Source organism: Canis aureus, chromosome 13, assembly GCF_053574225.1.
Source record: "Canis aureus isolate CA01 chromosome 13, VMU_Caureus_v.1.0, whole genome shotgun sequence".
Classification (NCBI taxonomy): domain Eukaryota; kingdom Metazoa; phylum Chordata; class Mammalia; order Carnivora; family Canidae; genus Canis; species Canis aureus.
Window position 1 is genome coordinate 49,926,372 of NC_135623.1, and position 24,552 is coordinate 49,950,923.

Sequence of the window (24,552 nt, forward strand, 5' to 3'; positions counted from 1 at the left end):
TAAATGGGTTTTCAAATCAGATTTAAATCCACTGGAAAGAAGCTTAAAGAGATATAATTTAGCAAATAGCCAGTCATAATCCTTATAATCTTGCTCTTCTGACTTAAGAAATCAATGATGTGTTTTCTAAATATTATTTTTCATTAGCAATACAAAAAACATTGGAAGATAACTGAAAACATTTTTTAGTGTCCCTTCCATCCCCTCCCAACCTGAATTTCTTTCTATGTGAGAATCATAATGTCTTTCATTAAAACATTAAAACAAAACTAATTAGGTGAGAAGTGCTTACCTAAAAAGACCAATTCTATGACAGAGCAATAGCTATCTTTGGAGAGCATGATCTATTCTCCTTTGGATTGAAAGGTAGTGTCTAAAAACTAAACATCACTTAAGTGTCATTAATTAGTCTTAAGTGTCAGTAGTTAGTCTTTAAGTAGAAGATAATTTATCATCTAACAATATAAAAGAATAAAATGAATTACATTAGCACTTTACAAAAAAAAAACAAATATAAATAATCAATTAACATGAAAAGATCTCACCAATGGCCAGGGAGACACAAAATAAAACAACAATAAGATAACATTTTTTTCTCCTATTAAATTAACAAAACCAAAAATGAAAAGAGTAATAACATTTAGTGTTGGTGAGAAAAATAAATGGGTCTTCTTTTATATTATTGGTAGGGCATAAAGTGGAATAACCATTTCCAAGGAGAAGGAAAAAAATGTAATGGCTTAAAACATTTTAAAAATTTTTTTTTTTTTTTAAGAGAGAGAGAGAGGCATAGGGGCAGAAGGAGAGGAAGAGAGAGAATCTTGAGCAGGCTCCACACCCAGTGCAGAGCCCCACGCAGGGCTCAATCTCACAACCCTGAAGTCATGACCCAAGCTGAAATCAAGAGTCGGACGCTTAACTGACTGTGCCATCCAGGCGCCCCTGATTTTTAAATGCACAAATCCAAAATAAATAAATAAATAAATAAATAAATAAATAAATAAATAAATAAATAAATATTTAAAAATAAAAAAAATAAATGCACAAATCCTACAGAATAGATAAGAATCTCAGTAACCAATTACAGAATCATAGAAACTCAATTGTAACCATTTCAGGATTCCTCTCCATCCCTACCAACAATGCTAAGTCCTGATGTAATGTCAAGATGTTCATGAGACACACATGATCTTCTAAGTCATTAGTCCACATGAAATCCTCTAGGAAGTTATTGGCTCACCCAGTCTTCAGCTATCACCCCAGGCAGGTCACTGATGCAATGTCCCTTGTTCCTGGTGACATGATCATTTTACGTCCAGCAACTTTCTCTGATCCTTTCATGCCAAGCTCGAGGGCCTGGGAATAATTCTGTGGCTCCTCTGCTAAGCTGGAGATTTGGAATCTTGGCAAGGTTGTTTGTGGGCATATTTGCCTCTATGTAACACACAGCATTTCTTCTCTGGGGTCCCACTTCCTTCATTCCCTGGGGCCAGCTTCCTCACTGAGATTACAACCTGGGAAACATAGGGCCTGGCCTGGCTCTAGACCTGCAAATGCCTCTGCTGTCCTCACTTTCCCTCCATCCCTCCTCCCTCTGCACCATGCCAGAAAAACTTTCTCTAACCTAAAACAGAAGTTCTGCGGTCTTTTATGATGTGTCTCCCACACATTTTGTCTTTGCCAGTTTTCTTCACTCCCCTAAGGATTTGGGCTTTTGGAAACCAAAGTCCTGAAGACATTTTCCCCCTTTTGATTTCATAACTGGAACATAGTTTCTCAGTGACAATGAATATAGAAGACCCTAGCTGCTTGAATACGGCAGGGACAGGAGGGAAAGAGAAAAAACACTGGCAATATTTCCAAAATATCAAATTTATAACCTAGCAATCTACTACTCTCCTGCAGAGCTATAGCAATCCACTGCTACCCTACAAAAAATATAATCATAGATATGTGTAAAGAGGTAGAGACAGACATGATTATTGCACCAGTGCTTGTAATAGTGAAAAATTAGAGATAATTTAAATGTCTACCAAGAGGGGAGATGGTTAAATAAATCACAGTAAATAGATACAATGGAATTCTATGTAAACATTAAAAACGATGTGTATGTCTTTACAGGCTGACTTGGAAAGATCCTATGAACGTTGTGAAGTGAAAAGGCAAACTATAGGATGATATGAGACTGATCTGATTTTTTAGAAGATCTGATCTGATCTGATCTCATTTGTTTAAGAAAAAAAACCATGCTGTTTCTGTGTATACGTGTGTGTATCCCTATGAGCGCAGAAAAGGAAGGCAAACATTACTAGTAATAATTCCTGAAAAGTGAAATTAAGATGAGGAAGGTCTCTTCCTTTCTTTCCCTTTACAACCCTTTTTAAGATTTAGTTCAATTTAGCAAGCACCTGTTGCCTTTAAAGATTTTTTTAAAGGTTGAAAAATACATTGTAGCAAATATTAATTTAGTTCTAGATGGGACCTCACTCACTCTCAAAGCATATAGAATTTCTCCAAGTATCAGAAGTTCAGACAAAAAATGAAGACCTTACATTCACTGAAGTTTATGGTTCAGTTGCAAAGATTAATCATTTAAGACCCAACGATGATTGTAAGAATCATTTTCTAAAACCCTGACTGTAAAGTAGATTCCCACTGTGAAATATAAGGAAACCAAAATTTAAACATAATTGAAGAAATTTAAACACTGTATCACTCTCTGCCAGGCTCTATTAGTCAAATAAATGCAGGAGATCTTGTTTCAAACAAATGATGACAGTTGACAACAAAGTATAAACATGATCCAAGCTAATATATGTGCTTATTGTTCTTTGTTTTAATCCCCAATACACATCCTCCATTATCTGTGAGATCAACCCCTTTGTGTTGAGTCAAATCTAGGAATAGTGTTTTCTGCCATGAATACCACTGCAATATATAAAGAATCTGAAAGGTCTGAAATCCAGGCCCAAAATGAACACGTGGCATGACTAGAGGTGTTAACAATGGCGTAGCAGAGGATGAAATTATAAATTCAATGGATATGCTTGGCACAGCATTACGGTGTGGCTGTCTAATCAAAATGCTGATGCCATAGATCCCAAACAAGATCTAGTATCTTTATGGAGGATGACAAAAGAAGAACCAAGAAGAATATTGGAAGAATACGCAGAAGAACTGCGTAAGAATATTTTTACTTGGTATATAAAGACAGTGACTCACACTAGCAAATAAGAAAATGACCATATTTGGGTTGCCTGGGTGGCTCAGTTAAGTGGCTGGCTCTTGACTTTGGCTCAGGTCATAATCTCAGGGTCCTTGGATCGAGCCCTGTGTCAGGCTCCATGTTCATCAAGGAGTCTGTTTGTTCCTCTCCCTCTGCTCCTCCCCAACCTGTGCTCTCTATTTATCTCTATATTTCTTAAATAAATAAACAAATAAGATTTTTATAAAAAAAAAAAAAAAAAGTTGGAATCGCCTCAACAGTAAGAGATGCTCATTCAAATATTTCTAATAATTTTTCATCCCCTGAATCAACATTTGTTTAATCAGTGCTATGTATCAGGAACATTTAATGTTTATTTAGCACTTACTAGGTCCTGAGCAATGTTTGAATTTCATAAATTTACTCATTTAATCTTTATAAAAATCCTATGAGTCGGGTATATTGACTTTTAAATTTTACGGAATTGAGCATTGAGTCACAGAGATGAAGTAACTCAACCAAGCTCACACAGACTTTTGTCACTGAAGAAGCTGAGATTTGAACCCTGACTAGGGGTTAAACTAGGCTAAAAAGGGGAATTTTTTAAATTGTATCTATAGGAGATGATGGATGCCAGCTAAATGCATTGTGGCACTCATTTCAGAGTATATGTAAACCAAACTATTATGCTGTATACCTTACTTATACAGTAATATATGTCAACTTTTCTCAACAAAACTGGAAAAAATCTTTTTTGCCCAGAAAAAAAAAGTAATAAAGAAAGAATGCATCCTAGTAGGGGAAACAGAAATATAAAAAAATAATTAAAATGCAGGGCACATGGATGGCTCAGTTGGTTGAACTGCTGACTTGATTTTAGCTCAGGTCATCACCTCGGGATCAGGCTTTGCACTCTGTTTGGGATTCTCTTTCATGCTCTCCCTCTGGCCCTCCCCCACCCCATTCATGCATGCACTCCCTCTCTCTCTCTCTCTCTGTGCCAAATAAACAAATCTTCTAAAAAATAATTAGAATGTAATGCTTTGGGAGCATAAACGTAGGGATGAATAGAGAAAAACCACAAGTATCAGGGTTAAGGTAATAAATACTATGGAAATGTGCACAGGAGGGGTGGGAGCTGGGTAGTTGGAACTCCATATTAGCATATATATGAATACATGAAAAACTTCCTTAATCCACCCAAATTAGAAGTCTATAAACTAATCTTCCAAATGTACTAAACCTGGGTATTCTGGAATTTACTTAGTTTCAGGAGACTATGATACTATTTAATGCCTTACTTCTGTAAGAAACACTTTGTGATCCTGAGAGAAAATACTGCAGCACTTCATTGATGAGATGAAGCTCTACGATGAGCAAGATCTTTACCTTTAACCCATAACATATGGGGTCCTGGAAGACTGACCAACTGACCTTTAAAACTTTGTCCTTCCCTTCTTAGAAATCATGCCAATAAATGGAATGCCCATTTTCTTTTTCTTCTAACTATTCTAGACACAAATACTCATTTTGCAAAGACATTGGCATGTCATTGGCAAAATTCACTTGTGCTATTTCTATTTATTATCCTTATACCAGACCTCGTCCCAAAATAGTCCTGCATAAGATGCCACATGTGTCCTTTAGCACTTCAGGAATTAAGAGCATATGGTCAATAAAAATGGAATCCCTATGACTCCAGACTAAGTTACCCAGAAAAGACATCCATCCAATGCATTTAGTTCTTTCTCAGTGTCAGCTTTTGTTCTAAGCTCTGTTAGGTATATCAATATAAAATTCAGCTGTACAACCCAGTACTTTTAAAAGTTCTATATGAAAAAAATTAAAAATAAAAAAATAAAAGTTCCATATGTTAACACTGTCTCAGTCTGTTTGAGCTGCTATAACAAAATACCACACATTCAGTGGCTTATAAGTAACAGAAATTTATTTTTCCCAGTTCTTTTCTCTGGAAAGTCCAGGGCACCAGCAGATTTGGTGTCTGCTGAGTGCCTGCTTCTGGCTTCATCGGTGGCCATCTTCCCCCTGTGTCTTCACATGGCAGATGGGGCAAGGCATCCCTTTCATAAAGGCACTGATCCCATTCATGAGGGCACCACCCTCATGACTTAATCACCCCCTAAAAATTCCATATCCTAACACCACCAACTTGGGAGTGAGGATTTCAATATGTCAGTTTGTGGGGGACACTAATAGTCCATAGCAAACCCATTTCACAGTATCCAAATAATGGGACTCTCCAAAAAGCCAATGGTCATAGATGCAGATGAAAAGCATAAGCAGTCTTATTTAAATTCTTATTATGCGCTAGACAATGGGAACACAGAAATAGCAGACACACGCTCTGCCCCCACAATCCCCAAACCAAAGTTGGAGGAGTTCAATAGACCTGCTTCATGTTCATCACTTTGTAGAGTATATTTTTGAAGTACCTCCTTAATTCAAAAGTAAAGTTTTTGTCAGATAAAGACATCAGGAGCATCCTCTCCAAGACTGAGGGCCAAATTCCTTCCCTTAGAATCCTCACTGGACATTTTCATACTACTAGAGTAAACATATGTAGCCAATACATGGATTTCAGCCAAGGGAAGATTAAAAGAAGAATCTCTTAAATATAACATCAAATCAGTCACTTTTAAGGTACTGGCATAATCATCTGCCAGACAATGACACTTTTAGGGAACAACCATCTGCTGGGGAAAAAAAAGAAAAAGAAAATCTAAAGGTCATCTCATTTCCACTCAAAAGCTGAATTGTAAAAATTATGGTTGGCAAAGTGATATCTCTTCAATCAAAATAAAACATAAAATGATCCTTACTAGGCCAACAGCAGCTGTCCAATTATAATAAACAAAATTCCTCAGTTGATGTCTTTTTCTGGACCCATGTTTTCTTCACCTTTTATTTTTTCCTCAAAAAATTAAATGGAAAGACCCATGGATGGGGTGAAGAAAGAAAGACACTTGGGTCTGGTTTTATGTATGTGTTGGATTATCTGAACTACGCAGATAAAACTGGGTGTAAGCCTTAAAATAGAGCAAAGTGTCAATTTCAAAATAAATAATGATAATGGTATTTTCAATATCAGCTCTTTATTCATGTTCTGTGCCAAAGCATTTAAATGCCCTGTGCTACTCATAACATAATGTGGGTGGTAAAAGAAAAAAAGCCATCCTTACTTCAACATGTAATTCCTAAAGAGTCTATTCATGTCAGGCTGCAAAGATACAATTAATTTATACAACCTCAATATCCTGATGCTGAAGCACAAAGTACACAAAGCAAAACATTCTCTTATTTTGAAAAGAAAAGAATGAACATAAACTCTACTTTATGCAATTGTCCAAAGCTATCTTAGGTAAATAATAAAATAATTTTAATTAACAAATTATTCTAGTAAACCATTTTTATCAGACACTTAAGTATGTTTTTAAGTCCAAAGTTTGAGCCCACACATACTTTTTCCCCATGGGACTTAACAATTGCAGTGCTGGCAATTTTGTAGAATTTGAGATGATCTCGACCTGGCACACCTTAACTCAGTCTAGATGATGACATTTTCCATTCTATAATGAAATGACTGGTTTCAGATACATTTTTAGGCCACATATCTCACCTATGTAGCTATACTTTGTTTTGGGAATACCTTTTCATTTAAAATTAACCTTTGGCCCATTAAATCTAGTTAGCTAGAAACATCAACCACTTAAACTTTTCATGTAATCTGTTTATAGACAAGTTTCATACATTTCTCTTGAAGAATTCTTATATAATAATAAGTCAAATTACTTTTTTCAATAGTTCTTCTCTATGTGAAAAAGAAACAAACAAAAATCTGTAAAAAAAAAAAAAGTCTTTTCCAAACAACCCAAAATTCAACTCTTCAAATAGCACATTCAAAGCCAACTCAAAAACATTTTTTCAAATTAAAGTATATTTTAATTACACCTGTAAATTACAAAAAATTATTCTAGTCTTAGCTTACAACTGAGTTGCCTTAGAAATTTGAATATACTGATTAAAACCTTATCAAGAATTTGTGAAAGATGCTTTAAGAAAAAATGTACAGTTTTTCCTAGAACAGATAGTCTTTTCTGTTTCTGTTTTGAAAGAAGTCTTGTGAATTTAAGAAGGGCGTGTGTGTGTGTGTGTGTGTGTGTGTGTGTGTATACTTGACAGAGAGGGAGAGAGAACACCCATTAAGTGTCCAAAACATATATTTAAATATCACCAATTACAGAAGCATTCCCTACACTTAACATTCATGTATAACCTTTGTGTACATATTCAGGTGGGGTCAGTAGAGTATTTATAGGATACAGGGCAGTATTGCTGGGAACCACTTCCCCTTGTGACAGGGTGGTAATGCTATGAGTGGACCATATCCAGGGGAAATACGATAGGGACTGCGCATGCAACAGCATCCTAGAGAGGTCAGAGCTATAATTTCCTAAAGTCTCCAAACCTTGGGAGGTAGGGAGGAGAAAGATAGTTTTAATTCTACAAGCTAGTACACGAGTAAAGAGGTTTTATTTCTTGTAAATGTTTAGTTTATTCTGAAATCAATCCTTCTGTCTTGTTTCTGATAAAGTGTATCTTGCCATTGACCTCAACTCAAGCCAGAAACACTTAAGTAACACAGTATATACAAAGGAGAAGTTGGTGTTCATAACAGTGTAAGGGGTTGGTTCAGTTGCCACCTGTCTTGATGATTAAAATAGAAAGAATGGGCAAACTTCTAGTGGAAGCTCCTAACAGGAGGATTATTTTACGTTTGTGTATCCCACCCATTAATCCATTATGTGTGTGTGCAGTAGGGGTGGGTAGGGCAAGTAATGCACATGCTGAAATCTATCTGGCTAGAGAATTCTAAATGCCCATGTTAATGAAATAAGAGAGAATTAAAATCCCAAAGACTAAGACTTGGTCAAAGGAGGCAGCACAGTGTAGTGGGAAAGGCAAGCATACTCAGGTTTCACTTTTACCATATAATAGAGGTGCACACTTGAGCAAGTCAAGTTGTTTCTCTTTGCAACAAATTTCCTCTTCTTTAATATAGAGTTGATGGGGTCTTTGTAGGAAGCGAGTGGGGCAGTAGCACTTAGTAGGCATCCAGTTAATGCTTGCCTCCCCCTCCACTTACTAATCAAAACTTATTAAGAGGGATCCCTGGGTGGCGCAGCGGTTTGGTGCCTGCCTTTGGCCCAGGGCGCGATCCTGGAGACCCGGGATCGAATCCCACGTCGGGCTCCCGGTGCATGGAGCCTGCTTCTCCCTCTGCCTGTGTCTCTGTCTCTCTCTCTCTCTCTCTGTGACTATCATAAATAAATTAAAAAAAAAACTTATTAAGAAATCTAAAAATGATCACCTCCTAGCATGTGACCACTTTGCCCAGGAATCTTCTCAGGTACCTCCCATAGTGCATTTATCACTTCCATGAACTAATGTTCTAACTATAGTTTGTTCCATAAAGGCAAGAACTATGATCCTCCTATACAAACTTGCATCCCAGCTCCCAGCCCAGGGCATGGCACATAATGGGATCTTAAGAAATATTAGAACAAACAAAATAAATGTAATGAAAGTATAACCCACATGCACCCCCAATATGGTGAAAGACCAATAGTAAGGCCTTCAAAAAACCTATTTATTCTTATTCCATCCTTATTTCAACATATAAAAGACTGAGGCAAACTTAAGCCATCATAAAAAAAAAAAAAAAAAAAAAAGAAGGAAAACTCATCTCTGCCACATTTCTGGAACACACCACTTCCAGCTACTCTTTTGCAGACAGTTAGTTGCCTGTGGAGCCACAAATGTTCTGCTTTTCAATTTTATCATAAAAATAAAGGTGTGGTAGAAAAAGCATTAGAGTTAGAAATTTGAAGACCCAGATTTTGGTCATTCCACATGTGACCACTTGAATAAATCACATTATCTTTGTCAGTCTCATTTTTTTCTCATTTGTAAAATGGAGATAAATCATTCCTGTATTATTAAATATATGCCTTACCAGTTCACCGTCAGAGGATGAGATAAGATACACAAAAGAGCTGGAATACTGTAAACCTCTATACAAAAGTAATGAGCTATTATTCTATTTTATTTATAGAACTTATATAAATTCACATGTTGTTAGAATGAATATGTTCTTAGAAGGAGGGCAATAGCAGCTGCTGCCAGAGCAGGCATAAGTATGTCTAGTCTGGGCCATAACAACAGAGCTGTTTGAAGAAGATATGAGTCTAGTGGGAAGAAGCAGATGTGTGTGTGTTTGTGTATGTGTGTGCATGTATTGAAGGAATAGAAATGAGAGGCACCATCATTTATTGAGCATTTATTATATGCCACAATAAGCCAGTGTGAACATACTCTCCAACAATTAATCCAAGTCCTTTGCCAAATCCCAATATATTTTCCCCTCAACAATCTTGTTTAAATTATTGTCATATACTTTCTATGAAGAAAGCATGTGCTAAAGGATATGTTAAGCCTATCACCTGTCTCTAGAGATAATAAGTTCTAAACCTACAGTATGAAATGAGCAGTCTTATTCTGACTTCATTCTTCAACAGCATAATTCAGTGGTGTACTTAAGCCACTTACCTCGGACTCTCAAGAGTCAATGTCGTGCATTATCTTTTCAATTCCATTTTCATCAACATTGGCCATTTGAAATCAGCATTGGTAGGAGTATTTTCACCATACAAATGGGTAAGGGAACAATTGAGGGTTTGCTTTCCCGTGAGAGCCAGTTGTTAAACATTTAGCAGAATACCACTGTTTTATGATTTTCCTCACATCAAGCTGTTTAATTCCTGTATGTCTGCAATCTCCTCTTCCACAAACACTTCTGAGTCTTCTTTTAATCACTAAAATAACTTAAAGGTTAAAGGTTCTGTTTCATAAATTAATTGAGTTCAAAGATTTATCTAGAAACAAACTGACTCATTTTTGCTTTCCATGAATCTTCTGTCTTTCCCTTTTATTTTCCATTTTTTCTAAACTGTCATAATACCCACCTTTCCCCGTTCTATAAATTATTCTCCAACTAAACTCTCCTAGTCTCTGAGCCTTTCCCCTAAAACTAGCAGCAAATTAGATATCCAAATAGAAACATATGTCAAGTCCTTTTCATTTTCATGCACATAGTCAGTATCTATAAAGTATTTGGGGGAATTACAAGTAAATGAAAAAATGTACTTCTGTCTGCTTTATATTTTATGTGTACCCACATTTATATGTATCCACACCTCATCTAGGAAATTTCTTGCGGGGACAAAACTATAATACAATGGATTGGCTGTAAGAGAGCAATCAATAATAAACCTTACTAGCCATTCACTGCAATCCTTCTCAGCAATGACAATAGACCTATTTGTGAAATAAGTGTCAGTTACCATCTCCTCATCTTAAGTACAATCAGGCATTTCCATGAACTAGCAAATTAAATTCAGCTTCACAACTCCTTAGCTGTAACTTGAACAAGTCACATAGACTCTGTGAACTTGTTTATTGTAAAATGGAAAGAATAATAAGAATAATATTCCTTTTGCAGAACTATTGTGAAGATTAGTGATAATATTAATAGAGTAGCTGACATAAGGCTGTATTATTATTATTATTATTATTATTATTATTATTCATCTGGGAAGTGTTACACTGACGCTACATTTTCTTCTTGGCCACTGAACAATGCACTTTTTGACATTTGGCACTTTCTTGACAAATGTCTCTCCTTCTTTGTCTGCTACTAAAACTTGTCTATCACTACAACATACTTTGAAATAATAAAAACATTATTATATGACATTCTTATATATGTATGTATTGTATATGTATATTTTAAAACATTTTTTAAATAGTGATAAGAGAAAAGGGAATACAAAATTTGTTCCTCAAAGATATTTTACTGATACAGTCTTATATATAAGTCCAGGCTTTCTAATATGCATATACAATTATAAAGTGAAATCAAACTATTCATGCACTGTTTTACAATCTGTCTTTTCCACTTAATATATCACAGACCTCTATTATGTAAATAGATATAACTATACAGTAAAAGTTTAACATCCACAATGTGTTCTGATGTATGAATGTCACACCATCTATCAGAGAGAAAGTCCAAACATGGCTCTGATAACCCACTGTAGTTTTTAGGCAAATGTCAGGGATCCTTTTCCAAGGTGCCTGATGGTCTGAGAAAGGGGTTAGCTATATAGTGTTACCATTTCAGAAAAGTCAAATGCAAAGTGATGAGTGCTGGATCCTTACTACCATGATCTTAATAAGGCAAAGAAGAAGGGAAGGAGATGAACCAATGCATTATAGCTAGTTGGCTCTACAGGGTAGAAATTTCCCATGAGACTCCTGGAGAAGAAGACCAAATAGGAGGAAGACAGTGTCAAACAGCTCTTCCTTAAGACTAAGAGCATTGGCCAACTCCAGCAGACTAACAACATAAAGGCCATTGCTATTTGTCCAAATTGTCTTCTTTCTTTCTAGGTTTCTGAAAGGAATGAGGAAACTTTCAGGCAATTGGATGTTTAGTGCAGACTTCTGGGCTGGTATTGTCTCAGGACAGGGCATAAGAGAGATCTTATGCTTAAATAGCATAAGAGAGAAAGAAATATGGATTGTCTCTACCCACCGTATTTTCTTACAGATTATTTCAAACAGAAAAGAATCCAGTTGAGAAACCAGTCCAATTTCATTAAAAAGCAGGTAAAAGTCTTCATAATTTGAAAATTAACATTAAAATGACCTCATGTTTCAAAACTGCTGTGTTTGAGCCTCTGTGTGTATGTTTGAATGCATCTGGTCTTTCTTGCAATCAATTGCTGCTAGCAGCAAAACATGAGTTATAAAAAGGTTTTTTTAAAAATCAGCACATCAAAAGATAGAAAGCTATTATTACTCAGAAAAGGAGAGGAAATGGGGCAACTGGCTTATTTTGTAGTTGTTTTTCACATTCTTTTGGATGCAAACACAGAATTGCCAGTGATGTCTTTTAGTAAAATTGAGTTGAGGCAGTTAGTCAGAAAAACCAGCCATAATATTACCCTTTCTAAAACTCCCCCAAGTCACTCTCATTGGCACCATCTTGGAAAACTGCCTTGACTCCTACCCCCCTCTCTGCTCACTCATTCCCCTCTGCTATTTGGCTGGAGAGCACCCACACAACAAAGCAGAAAAAAAATGCTTGTTACTCTGAGCATGATTCACTTCCACAGAGAGTCACATTTTGAATTGCCTGTCCTCCTCTTGTGTGGCCATCCCTCCCGGCCTTGGGATCTACAGCAGAATAACTGCTTTAGGCCAAAGAGGTTTCTATTCTTTCTTAAGAGTTACCATTTCCTTCCATCAAGAGTGGTTAATAAAAAAAAACCCTCTGATCAGTTGTATTCGCTGTGTTTCAATGTCAAGCTGCCATTTAAAGGATTTAAAATTAGGTTGGTTGCTGTTGCTGTCTTTCCTGTAGCCAGTTAATCACAGGATTCTTTGCCGCATTGAGGCCAGAACGGGCATGGCACACGCAACAAGTAAGGAAACCACTGATTACAGGCCAAGTAGCTTATGTGCTTACACAACATGAATTGTTTAAAACACTTTGAACATTATTTTATTTGTTTATAACCATCCTTTACTTAAGAATTGTTTCTCTAGGACCCAGCACTGGGCTTGGCACATTTGTTAATGAGTAAATGGGTTTCTGGGTTTTGCTTGAAAGGCTGGCCAAAACAACAGGCTTTTGCTTGGGCAAATCAAAACTGGCATTTGAGTTGGAGGGGTTCTATACTCATCACTGAACTTGAAATTGTGAGGGCCCTCTGTTCTCCTCCCTGGTTGGGCTACTGTGACCTATTTATGATAATGTTAAAATTCAGAAGAAGCTCAATGTACATTTAAAAAAAATCAATGAACTCTCAAAATCATATTTTAAGGAAAAACTCCAGATTGCATTTGCCTGAAAGTGCAGTAGTCAGATTTAAGATCCAAGTACAACTATGATGCACAACTCTCATATTTCTAACATTTCTCTGGCATTGCATTAGTAAGAAATTCCTTTTGTTTCAGGATCTTAAAATGTATGTAAAATATTTAGTGTCATGCAGGGAGTGAGCATCAAGAACCCACTAGTTCTGACTTGCTTCTCTATTCTGGCTTGCTGTATACCTTCAGTCATGTCTCTGAATCTCTTGGTGTCTCAGTTTACATGGCCATAGAGTGGAGATAATTCTACTGACCTATTTCATTGGGGTGTTGTGTTGAATAGCTAATTAGTGATTATAAAGTGCATTCAAAGTCCAGTGTACCATAAATGCTTGTAAATGATAATGGCATGTTACAGAGTAGAGAGGCCACATTAGGCCACTTTTATGTAGAAGAAAATTAAAGTGTACTGAGATTTTCATGTCAGTCTAATGTTAAAGATGATAGAAAGCAAACCCTAGCTTATTTCCTTCATGTTATTTTTCTACCTTGCTGACAAATAAAGGGGTAAGAAGCCTAACATAACACTAAATATTTTGAAAGAATTATATTAGATCATTAATTTCTGTGTAAAGCTGCCTGCAACTTCTATATGCTACTGAAACCTGCTTGAAAATATAGCCACAAGGCCCCCTGAGAGCAGGAGTGATACAGTAATCAGTCTCCTGGCTTTTGTTTGTTTATTTCTTTCTTTGTTTTTAATGGTTGGGGAGGACAGACTCATTAAAGATATCGGACCAATCAAAAACTTTCTATAACTGTGGTAAATGAGCCACAGAACCAAAAGTAATTAGCATATGTAACACACCAAGAATGTTTTAATCCTGTGATAATACTGAGACTAGATTCTATTGTCCTTGAATTCTAAGTTTCACCAGGTCTCATAAGTCAAGAACTTGACCCCATTTCTGTTCTCTCAAACAGTATCCAATGCTGCAGTAGCTTCAATATTTCTAAAGTATGTTTACTCCTAAAAAATGAGTAGAGATGCACACCAGATCCTTCGATGTGCCAACTTTGTTGAAGATTGCCAGGCAGAAAACATTGCCATAATCACTGAGGCATATGACCCACGATCTTATGTGGAGACCATATCATGGCAGATATGATCTTAACTCTATAGCAAGATGCAAAGAGAAAGGAAAAAAGAACAGTCAAGGAAGCAAAACATGTGCAAATTGTGCAAATGTTAAGCAAGTATACAGACTTACTTTGACCCACAAAAACATGAGATATAAGCAGAGTGGGATATTTTTTTAGGCCTAAGGAGAAAAATGTACTTAAAATGAAAATTAGGACAATAGGCTGGAAAGCTGAAGACCATGAGCCAATTATAACAATAACTAATATAAATTTATCAATAAGGGTGAGCATGCTGCGTAATTTTACATATATTATAGCATTGCATTCTCATAACAACCTTTTGAGAAATGCATTCATTCTTTCAAATTTATTTATTTAGTCTTCTAATTCTAAGTAGGAAAAGAGTAGGTAAAAGGACAACTATTTCTACTATAATAACTTTTAAAAACTGGTTACATTTTAATATATATATATATATATATATATATATAGAGAGAGAGAGAGAGAGAGAGAGAGAAGTTAAGGAATCAAGGAGTATTAAACAGTTCAGCAGCCTCTCACTGCCCATTTTTTATGGAGAATTTTCCTATGAAGACATTGGCTGATGGCTGGGCATGGCCTGCACAGAGGCACTTCACTGGGAGAATATGAAATCAGCAAAGCTTGTAGTGGTCAGGTGGGGTTGGAGGGACAATTGAAAACTTCAGACATCTTAATACATGGTTAGTTTTTCCAACAGTACATTTGCTGAATTCTGAGACTGGGAAGCTTTTATAAAGCAAACTAAAGTCTCCTGTACTACCATGGTATTTAAGAGGCAAAGTGCAACTTGAGGATGGGACCTGCCTCAAAACACATGACTAGACTCCTTCTCAGTATGTTTGCCACATCTGGAAGCAGTGGGAAGCAGGAGGTCAAAAGGAAAGTCCCAAACCTCTGAAGAGCAGAATCTCCTACAACCTTTCAAGGCTGCTAAGAAACCTATTGACTTTTAATAAAAAGATGTGGAAAAACATGCTTGAGAAAAAGACATAAACTGGTTTAAACTGAGTTGTATATTTCTGCAACCCAGTCCTAACTCAGCATAGTGCAGGTTGGCATGAGACATCAATGCCTAACACTATCTTCATAATGTGAAAAGTTCACTATTAGAAGATGTCATTGTGCCCTTCTAAAGATCCATACACAAAATGTTTGTCATACAATTAAAAATTACTAGATTGTGGAGAGCCTGGTAAATGTGGCTGATAATCAAGGGAATAAAACATAATGGTAGGGAAAAAAAAACAAAAAAAAAAATAATGGTAGGAGATCTTTAAATCATGCACATATGGCGTTAACAGACAAAAGCTTTGATATAACCAGTTTTAATATATCAAAGAAATTTAAGGGAAAGAGGGGCAAAATTGATGAAAAGATGAAGAATTTTATCAGAAAACTGGATTTATTTCAAAGAATCAGGTTGACACTACAAAACAACAAAATATAACATCTGAAAATAAGAAGTCCTTGAATAACAGCAGACTGACATGCAGGAGATAGCATAATTGCATAAAAGATAGATCAATAGAAAACATCTAAATTTAAACACAAAAAGAGAAAGATTTTCCAAATTTTTCTAAAATTAGAGGTGAGGATAAAAGAAATGTAATATCTAGTAAAAATGTCAAATTTACCTATAATTGGAATCCCAGAAGGACACAAAAATGGAGAAGGAGAAAATGGAGCAGAAGCAATATTTGAAAAGATAATATCTCAAAATTTTTCAAAGTTGGTGAAAAACAGCAACACAAATTCAAGAGTTTTATTCAATCTTAAGCAGGATAAATACGCCCCCCCCCCCAAGAAAATAAAACAAATAAACAAAAACACACCTAGGTATATTGTGGTCAAATTGCTGAAAACCAACAGCAAAGAGAAACATTTTAAACGAGCCAGAGGGGAAAAAAAACAACAACAACAAAACAGAAAGAACAGCAGCAACAAAACCCAGGAACAACCATTAGACTAACAGTGAACTTTTCGATAGAAACCAGGGAACTCAAAGAAAGCAAAATGACATTTTGAATCTGCCACTGGGGTGGGGTGGGGGGTAGGGAGTAAACTACCAACCTAGAATTTTATACCCATTGAAAATGTCCTTCAAAAGTGAAGGTGGGATAGAGATGTTTTTAGGCATACAAAAGCTGAGATCATGTATTGCTAGCAAAGTTTTCACTAAATGAAATACTGAAGGAAGTTTTTCAGGCTGGAAGAAAATGATTCCAGTTGGAAGCAAGGAACTTCATGCAGGAATACAGAACACTAAAAAGAGTATGTGAATATTTCCTTCCAAAAAAATGTGTATATCTATATATATATATATACACATTTATATATAAATACATATATAAATATGTATATTTTATATACATATATATTTTTATATATAAATATTAAAAATTTATATATAAATATATAAAAATGTATATATATTTATACACATATATATTTTTATATATACATATATTCATTTATATATAAATTATATTTATAATGTGTATTATAAATGTATATATACATTTATATATAAATGTGTGTGTGTATATATACACGCACACACACACACACAAATTAAAGTGCTTTTCTAAATATTATTATCAGGGATGCTTGAGTGGCTCAGCAGTTGAGCATCTGCCTTCAGCTCAGGGAGTGACCCCAGAATCCCAGGCTCGAGTCCCACATCAGGCTTCCTGCATGGAGCCTGCTTCTCCCTCTGCCTATGTCTCTGCCTCTCTGTCTCTCTCTGTGTCTTTCATGAATAAATAAAAATAAATCTTTAAAAAAATTATCATATTCATTTTAAAACAAAAGTTGAGTTTGAGACTTAATGTCATGTAACTAGTAAATGGCAGAGTCAGAACAAGACACAAAGTTTTTCTGACTCAAGATGCCAAGCTTTTTAAAATTATTATTATTAAAGATTTTATATATTATTTATTTGAGAGAGAGAGTGAACAAGAGAGAGAGAAAGAGTGAGCACAAGCAGGGGGCAGGAGAGAGAGAAGCAGACTCCCTGCTGAGTGGGGACCTCCCCCAACATGGGGTTCCATTCCAGGACCCTGAGATCATGACCTGAGCCCAAGGCAGATGCTTAACCTACTGAGCCACCCAGGTGCCCCAGACTCCAAGCTGCTAACCACTATGTTAGAAGGTACATTTAAGGACAATTCTCTTTTCAGTTGGGATTTACATACAACACTCAACATTTAACCAAATATTTAAGCAAGGGCATTAAAAAATAACTACCATTTATTATCACCATGTTTTTGATTCCAAAAAATATAAAAGACATAATTTCAAGAAAAATACAGTAATCCTTCCCCCAGTGGGACATCTGGCAATATTTTATCACCATGAATAAATAAACAAAGAATAAATTCTCCCTTCATTTCATCACAGACCAATGAAAAGTTTATCATAGATCAACACTGGTCCACTCTCTGGCTTTAGGGAACGGACTCAACAGACCAATAGGGTAAAATACAAAGTCACTTAATAAGACTACTGCTAATGATAATGAAACCAAATAACAAGATAGTTTAGAAGCACAAGGAAATGGGGTAAGGCCTACTATTTAGTGGAGTAATGACAGGCATTTCTATACATTTATTCAGTATTCAACAGTATTGAGTTTCTACTAGGTTAGAGGTACAATGATTACTAAGACTGACCTTCTCCCTGCCTTTATAAAGCTTATATTTTATAGCCCACAATCTATAGAATTAACAGTTTAGTGGAAATCAACTATCAGAATAAGACTTTTGCTATTTGGCCTTCCTTTAGCCATTCTAGCACTTTCAGAAGCACTGAGCCAGGAAGAAAACCAAAATAATCACACTGATTAGGCCATGGGCTTGAATACCCTGTAAAATAAAAGCCTATATATTATACATAATAAACATAACATAGCATATATATATATATTTATATTATTATACATATAATATACATTATAAGCCTATATAATATAATGTATATAATCCTTTCTCCTTATTTCAACTGCCATGTCTCTAACTTGCCATTCCAACCTTTCTGACTCATTTGAATGTCAACTTGATCAAATAGTAAATTCCTATATATATTTAGATTTACTCCTGGAATCCCTAACTTTGATGCCTACTTTTGTGTCGATACTAAATTGCATTAATTCCTATCATTGTATATTTTTAAATCCTTTAGGTAAATTTTCCCTTATAATCTTCTTCTCTAAAGCTCCTTGAAAATCTCATGTATTTATTATTCTGTTAGAGTTCTTTCTTATTGGAATTGCCATTATGTTTTTAAAAGTAAATTATAAAGGCTTAGTGATGTGCTTCAGGACAACTTTTGTTATGAGTATAGAGTTTATTTTTTATTAATTTTTCCTATAGATTTCTATGAGTATTTTTTAAAAAGATAAAGGCATAATATTACACTAGAATTCTATGATAGTGATTCAGCCATGAACTAAAGTAGGTCAGACATAAAAAGTTTGCTGCCTTATCCTCATGCTTAAACCTTTTGCTTCTTTTGATATAAAAGAGATGAAGGGCTTCCTGCTTTTTCCCACAGTGATGACCGATGCCCTCCACTAAACCTGCAGTACCAAAAGAGGCTTTCTCTCAAACCTTCTCTCCCAATCTTTCTCATGAGCATCCAGAAAAAGTTAAAAGAAAAGAGTCTACCAATGACTGTGAACCTTCCATGTGTCTGGGGCTAGCCCACAGCTGACCTTTAGAAATTCATCAAAATATTAGCTGATTTCTTCTTACCCACTTGCATCTTTTCCCCATGCTTTGCCAGCCACAGGTAAGCCAGTTCCGACATTCTGTCTTTCTTGCAGTGATTGAGGAGGTTTTAGATTTCAGATTGCCTGATTGGTCTGCAACCTCAGTTTTCTGATGACTTCAAGAAAAATTATTTTGTAGTTTATCTGGCTTTTTTCCCCTGTGAAGGCAGAGGTGGTATTTTTTCCAGCTGTCAACATCCTAGGTAGAAGCAAACATCTGCCTCATTCTTGTTAATGCATGCATTCTGTCATTGTCTCACAGGTAATACAAAGACATTTATATTTAGGCTATACCTGTAGATAACTTAGTACACTATCCTGTTTGATAATCTAAATAAACTTATTTTTCTAACCAATGTCACTCAACTATTAAAGTAAATCTTATGTAGAACAGTATACAAAAGGAATAAAAGAGATCAACTACATTCAAATAAAAAAAGTTTTTAACAATAAAGTCTTTCACACACACATAAAAAGAAGCTAATTAAACAAGGATAAATCAGATCCACCTGCTCTGTTCTTGTGGCAATCCCAGTGCTCCTAGGATGTAGAGAAACATATACATTTCAATGAAACAGAAAAATATTCTGTTTCATTGAAACATATATTGGTCACTGGTTAGGAGGAATTAATAACAGAGCTTGAAAATAGTAATCTCCAAATTGTTCTTTTCTTCACTTCTATAATAATGTATCTGTAATATATGTATATGCACCCAAAAAATCAGAAATATTTTTTAAAGATTTTTTTATTTTGGGGGCAGAGAGAACATGAGCCACCCAGGCACCCCTCAGAAATATTTTTAAGTAAACTTCTTGAGAAATACAGGTGAGGAATGCTGACCAATTGTGGACAAAGACAACTTTGAGAAGTCTTTATATGTTTTTAAGGCACTAATAATACAAGTAAGAAAATGTTGTAATAATGACAACAACAAAAATAGGCTATGGGAAGAGGATTATTTTTACCTATTAGAAAATCAAGAATGTGATGTAGTTCATGTAGAGATTTCATTTAGTTTATATTTGAATTAAGAGTAATAGTAAGGAGGAACCACATTTATATCACAGAACATTTGTAGTTTATTACATGCATAATTAATCTTAAGTTAATTATTTAATAAAGTCTAAACAGTATTCATTCCATTTTATTATTTTTTTCATTCTAGATCATTTTGTCTTAATAAAGTACAAATTTTAAAAACCTTTCAGAACCATTATAAATTTCCATTCTCTGAGTTAACTTACATAATTTTAATGTTTCATCAGTTCTAAGCATTTACACATGTGTTGTGTCCTTTGATTCTTCATATTCTAAAAGTATTTTATTTTTTAATTAATTAATTATGTATTTTATTTTTAATTAATTAAAAAGTATTTTATTTTTAATTAATTAATTATGTATTTTATTTTTTAATTAATTAATTATGTATTTATTTTAAGTGATCTCTATACTCAGCATGGGCTCTAACTCACAATCCCGAGATCAAGAGTCACACATTCCTCTGAGCCAGCTAGGTGCCCTCACATTCTATGAAGTATTTTGTAGTCATTTTACAGATCAGAAACTAGACACACTTATAAAGAAATGAATGATTCAAATATTAAGATGTCATATAGCAAGCTACATCAAAATTAAAACCTTGATAAAGATAGGAAAAGGGCTTCATAGAGACCAAGGGCGCCAGCTCATTCCCTCTGGAGTTAAACCTTTAAGGTAAAAAGCAGGAAAATACAGCACAGATGACCACCTTCATCTCTACCAAATGTTGTGGAGCTGCCTGCCAAAATAAAGAAACCCACCCCTTTCAATGCTGCAAATCTTTCAGTTCAAACTTCTGGTTGCAAAGGAAACAGCACCAATTTGCAACATTCCAGTGCTCTGAGTTGGTTTCTGGAGTCTGCTACGTCTGCTCTGTGAGGAAAATGAATTGATGCCATGGTTCTTTGTTACTTTCAATAAACTGCCTCTGGAATTAATAAAGGATCTTGAGGAATGAACTAATGGTGAGAGTTTAGGAAGAAGTCATCAACCCGGAAGTTATAATAAGTAGTCACACACTTGCTGCTGTTTTATGTTGATGGAATACCTACTATGTACTAGCACCATGATGAAACACAAGAAGAATGCTTGTGCCAGATATGTATACTTTCCTCTCTTTTAAGCAAGAAATTGTTTCCTTTGGATGACTTGGCAAAGATGGATCATCTGTCAGTGATACTATAATGAGTGGTTTTGAGCCATGTTTTTAAGGTTAGTTTTTTTTAATAAAGTGACACTTGAAGACAATTTTGAGCAAACAAAGGTGGATTATTTGATGGATAGAACATGATAGATTTATCTTATGCCTATAAAAATGCATAGATCTATCTTATTAAAGCAGACAGAAACAAGATGAAGGCTATTTTAAACAAGCAAATTATGTAGAATCATAGACACATTGAAGAAATTGACACAAATATTTGAAAGCCTGTAGTCCACCTAACTATTCACCAGTAGGAACTATTTCAATAAAAGATGGCACATCCATTGTATACAGTGGGTATACAATACTGTACACCCTTAATTTCATGCACTTTTTAAAAAGATTTTTATTTATTTATTCATGAGAGACACAGAGAGAGAGAGTCAGAGACGTAGGCAGAAGAAGAAGCAGGCTCCCTGTGGGGAGCCAGATGCAGAACTTGATCCCAGGACCCCAGGGATCATGACCTGAGCCAAAGGCAAATTGCTCAACCACTGAGCCACCCAGGTGCCCCTAATGTCACACTTTTGAAGATTATTTAATGATACCAAAAATTGTTGATGATATAATATTACTTGAAAGAGAAAGCAGGATATGAACTTTATATTCAGAATAACAGCAGTTTTGTTATACATATCCACACAAATACAATATACACATGTGCATACTATGTTACAAATATAGAAATGAAAAATTAAAGCAATATATCTTGCACAGGATTGGGGATGATTGACAATGTAACTAAACAATTCAGAGATGGAATTGGCTTCAGAGAGGCTTGATCCAAGGTTAAAATCTAGTTTGTCATATAAGATATCTCCACTCTACCTCAGTGGAATTGTTCCCATTCTCAGGTAGGTCCTACCGTAGAGATTTTCCGGGGTCTACATGTAGCCTCATTCAAGTTATATGAGAAGAAAAGTCTAAACAAAAAACAGTTTAGGTCCTGGTTTGTTTGACTTGTTTCTTATTTCCCAGCCCTTCCTGTAGCCAGGTAGGTGTGACACCTTTTATCCCTCCTCAACTTCCTCACAACTAGAAGTGAGGTGAATCCCGTCCATGTTGTCAAAAACGGCAGAATTGCCTCCTTTTGTAAAAGGACTAATATTCCATTTTACAGATACACCATGATTTCTTTATTCATTCATCCATGGACAAACACTTAGGCTATTTCCATATATTGGTTATGGTGAATAATCTGCAGGGAATATGAAAGTGCAGATATCCATTTCAGATACTGGTTTCATTTCCTTTGAATATACGTTTCTGACACTAACATCAATGTGTGGGCTTTTTTCCACACCAACCAATACTCCAACCACAGCTGGGTGTCCCACAGCTCAAGTCAATCCTGACTCTATCTACCTGGCAATAGCATCAGAAGCCATAGCTTAAGTAAGACCTCAGTCCCACAAACTACATTCCACAAGACTGCCTCGCATTTTAGATGCCAATCACAAGTCCATCTGATATCTGCACTTCTGATTGACTGGTCTCAACCTCCTCCTTGGGTACAATTAACTTGCTAGAACAGCTCATAGAACTTGGGAAACCAATTTACTCACTAAATTACTGGTTTATTACAAAAGATACTAAAGGTTGTTCATCAACAGCCAGATAAAAATATATATAGGGTAAAGGCTCAAACAAAGTAGCTTCTGTCCTCATGGAGTTTGAAACCTAGCATGGCAACACATGGATATGTTCTGGTTTACCAATCTAGAAGCTCTCTGAACCCTATCCTTTTGGGTTTTTACAGAGGCTTCATTACTTTGGCTTCATTACTTTGGCGTGACTGATTAAATCAGCCATTGGTGACTGATTCAACCTCTAAAACTTCTCCCCTCCCAGATGTCAAGGGTAGAACTAAAAGTTCCAATCCTCTAATCACGTGGTGGGCTCCATTGGCAATCAGCCCCTATCTTTAGATGCTCTCCAAAAACCACCTTATTAACATAACAAAAGACATCCTGTAGTTCTCATCACAGGGAATTCCAAAGGAGCTCTGTGTCAGAAAGGCAGATCAGGATCAAGTATATATTTCTTATTATAAATTACAATAGCACAGGATGGATACCCAGAAGTGGGATTATTGGATCATATGGTAGTTCTAGTTTAAATCTGGGGGAAAGCTCCATACTATTTTCCAAAATGGCTGTACGAATTTACATTCCCACCAACAGTACACAGGATTTCCTTTTCTCCACATCCTTACCAACACTGGTTATTTCTGTCTTTTTGATATATGCCATTCTAACAGGTGTGAGGTGATATCTCATTGTGGTTTTGATTCACATTTCCTGATGATTAGCGATGTCAATTATCTTTTCATGTACATATTGCCCACTTGTATGTCCTTCTTGGAAAAAGTGTCTAGGACCTCTGCTCACTTTTTAATCAGGTATTTGGGTTTTTGTTATTGAATTGTATGAGGTACTTATATATTTTGGATTTTAACTCATCAGATATATGATTTGCAAATATTTTCTCTTCTTTGTAGGTTTCTCTTTCATCTTGGTAAATTTTTATTTCTTTGGAGATGCTTCTTAGCTGGATGTGTACTTCCACTGATTCATTACTGCTTCTGTCGCTTGTGCTTTTGGTGTCATATTCAAAATATCATCACTAAGACCAATGTCAAGGAGATTTTCCCCTATGTTTTCTTCTAGGAGTTTTATAGTTTCAGAACTTACATTTAAGTTTTTGACCCATTTTGGGTTGATTTTGTGTATGGTATAGGGTAAGGATCCAATTTAATTTTTTGCATATGGATATCTAGTTTTTCCAATTTATTGAAGTGACCATCTTTCCTCCATTCTTGGTGCTCTGCTGAAGATTAGTTGACTGATTATGTGTAAGTTTATTTCTGTGCTCTCCATTGTTTCATCATATTATGGATCTGTTTCTTGGCAGTACCATATTGTTTTGACTACTAGCTTTATCATATAATTTGAAATCAGGAAGTGGGATGTCTTCAATTTTGTTCTTTTTCTCAAGACTGATTTGGTTATTCAGGGTCTTTTTAGGTCCATACAAATTTTAGCATTTTTTTTTCTATTTCTTTGAAAACTGCTATTGAAATTTTGTATTGAATCTGTAGATTCTGTAATCTGTTACAGGTTAACAATATTAATTATTCCAATCCATGAACACAGGATATCTTTCAATTTATTTATGTTTTCCTCAACTTTT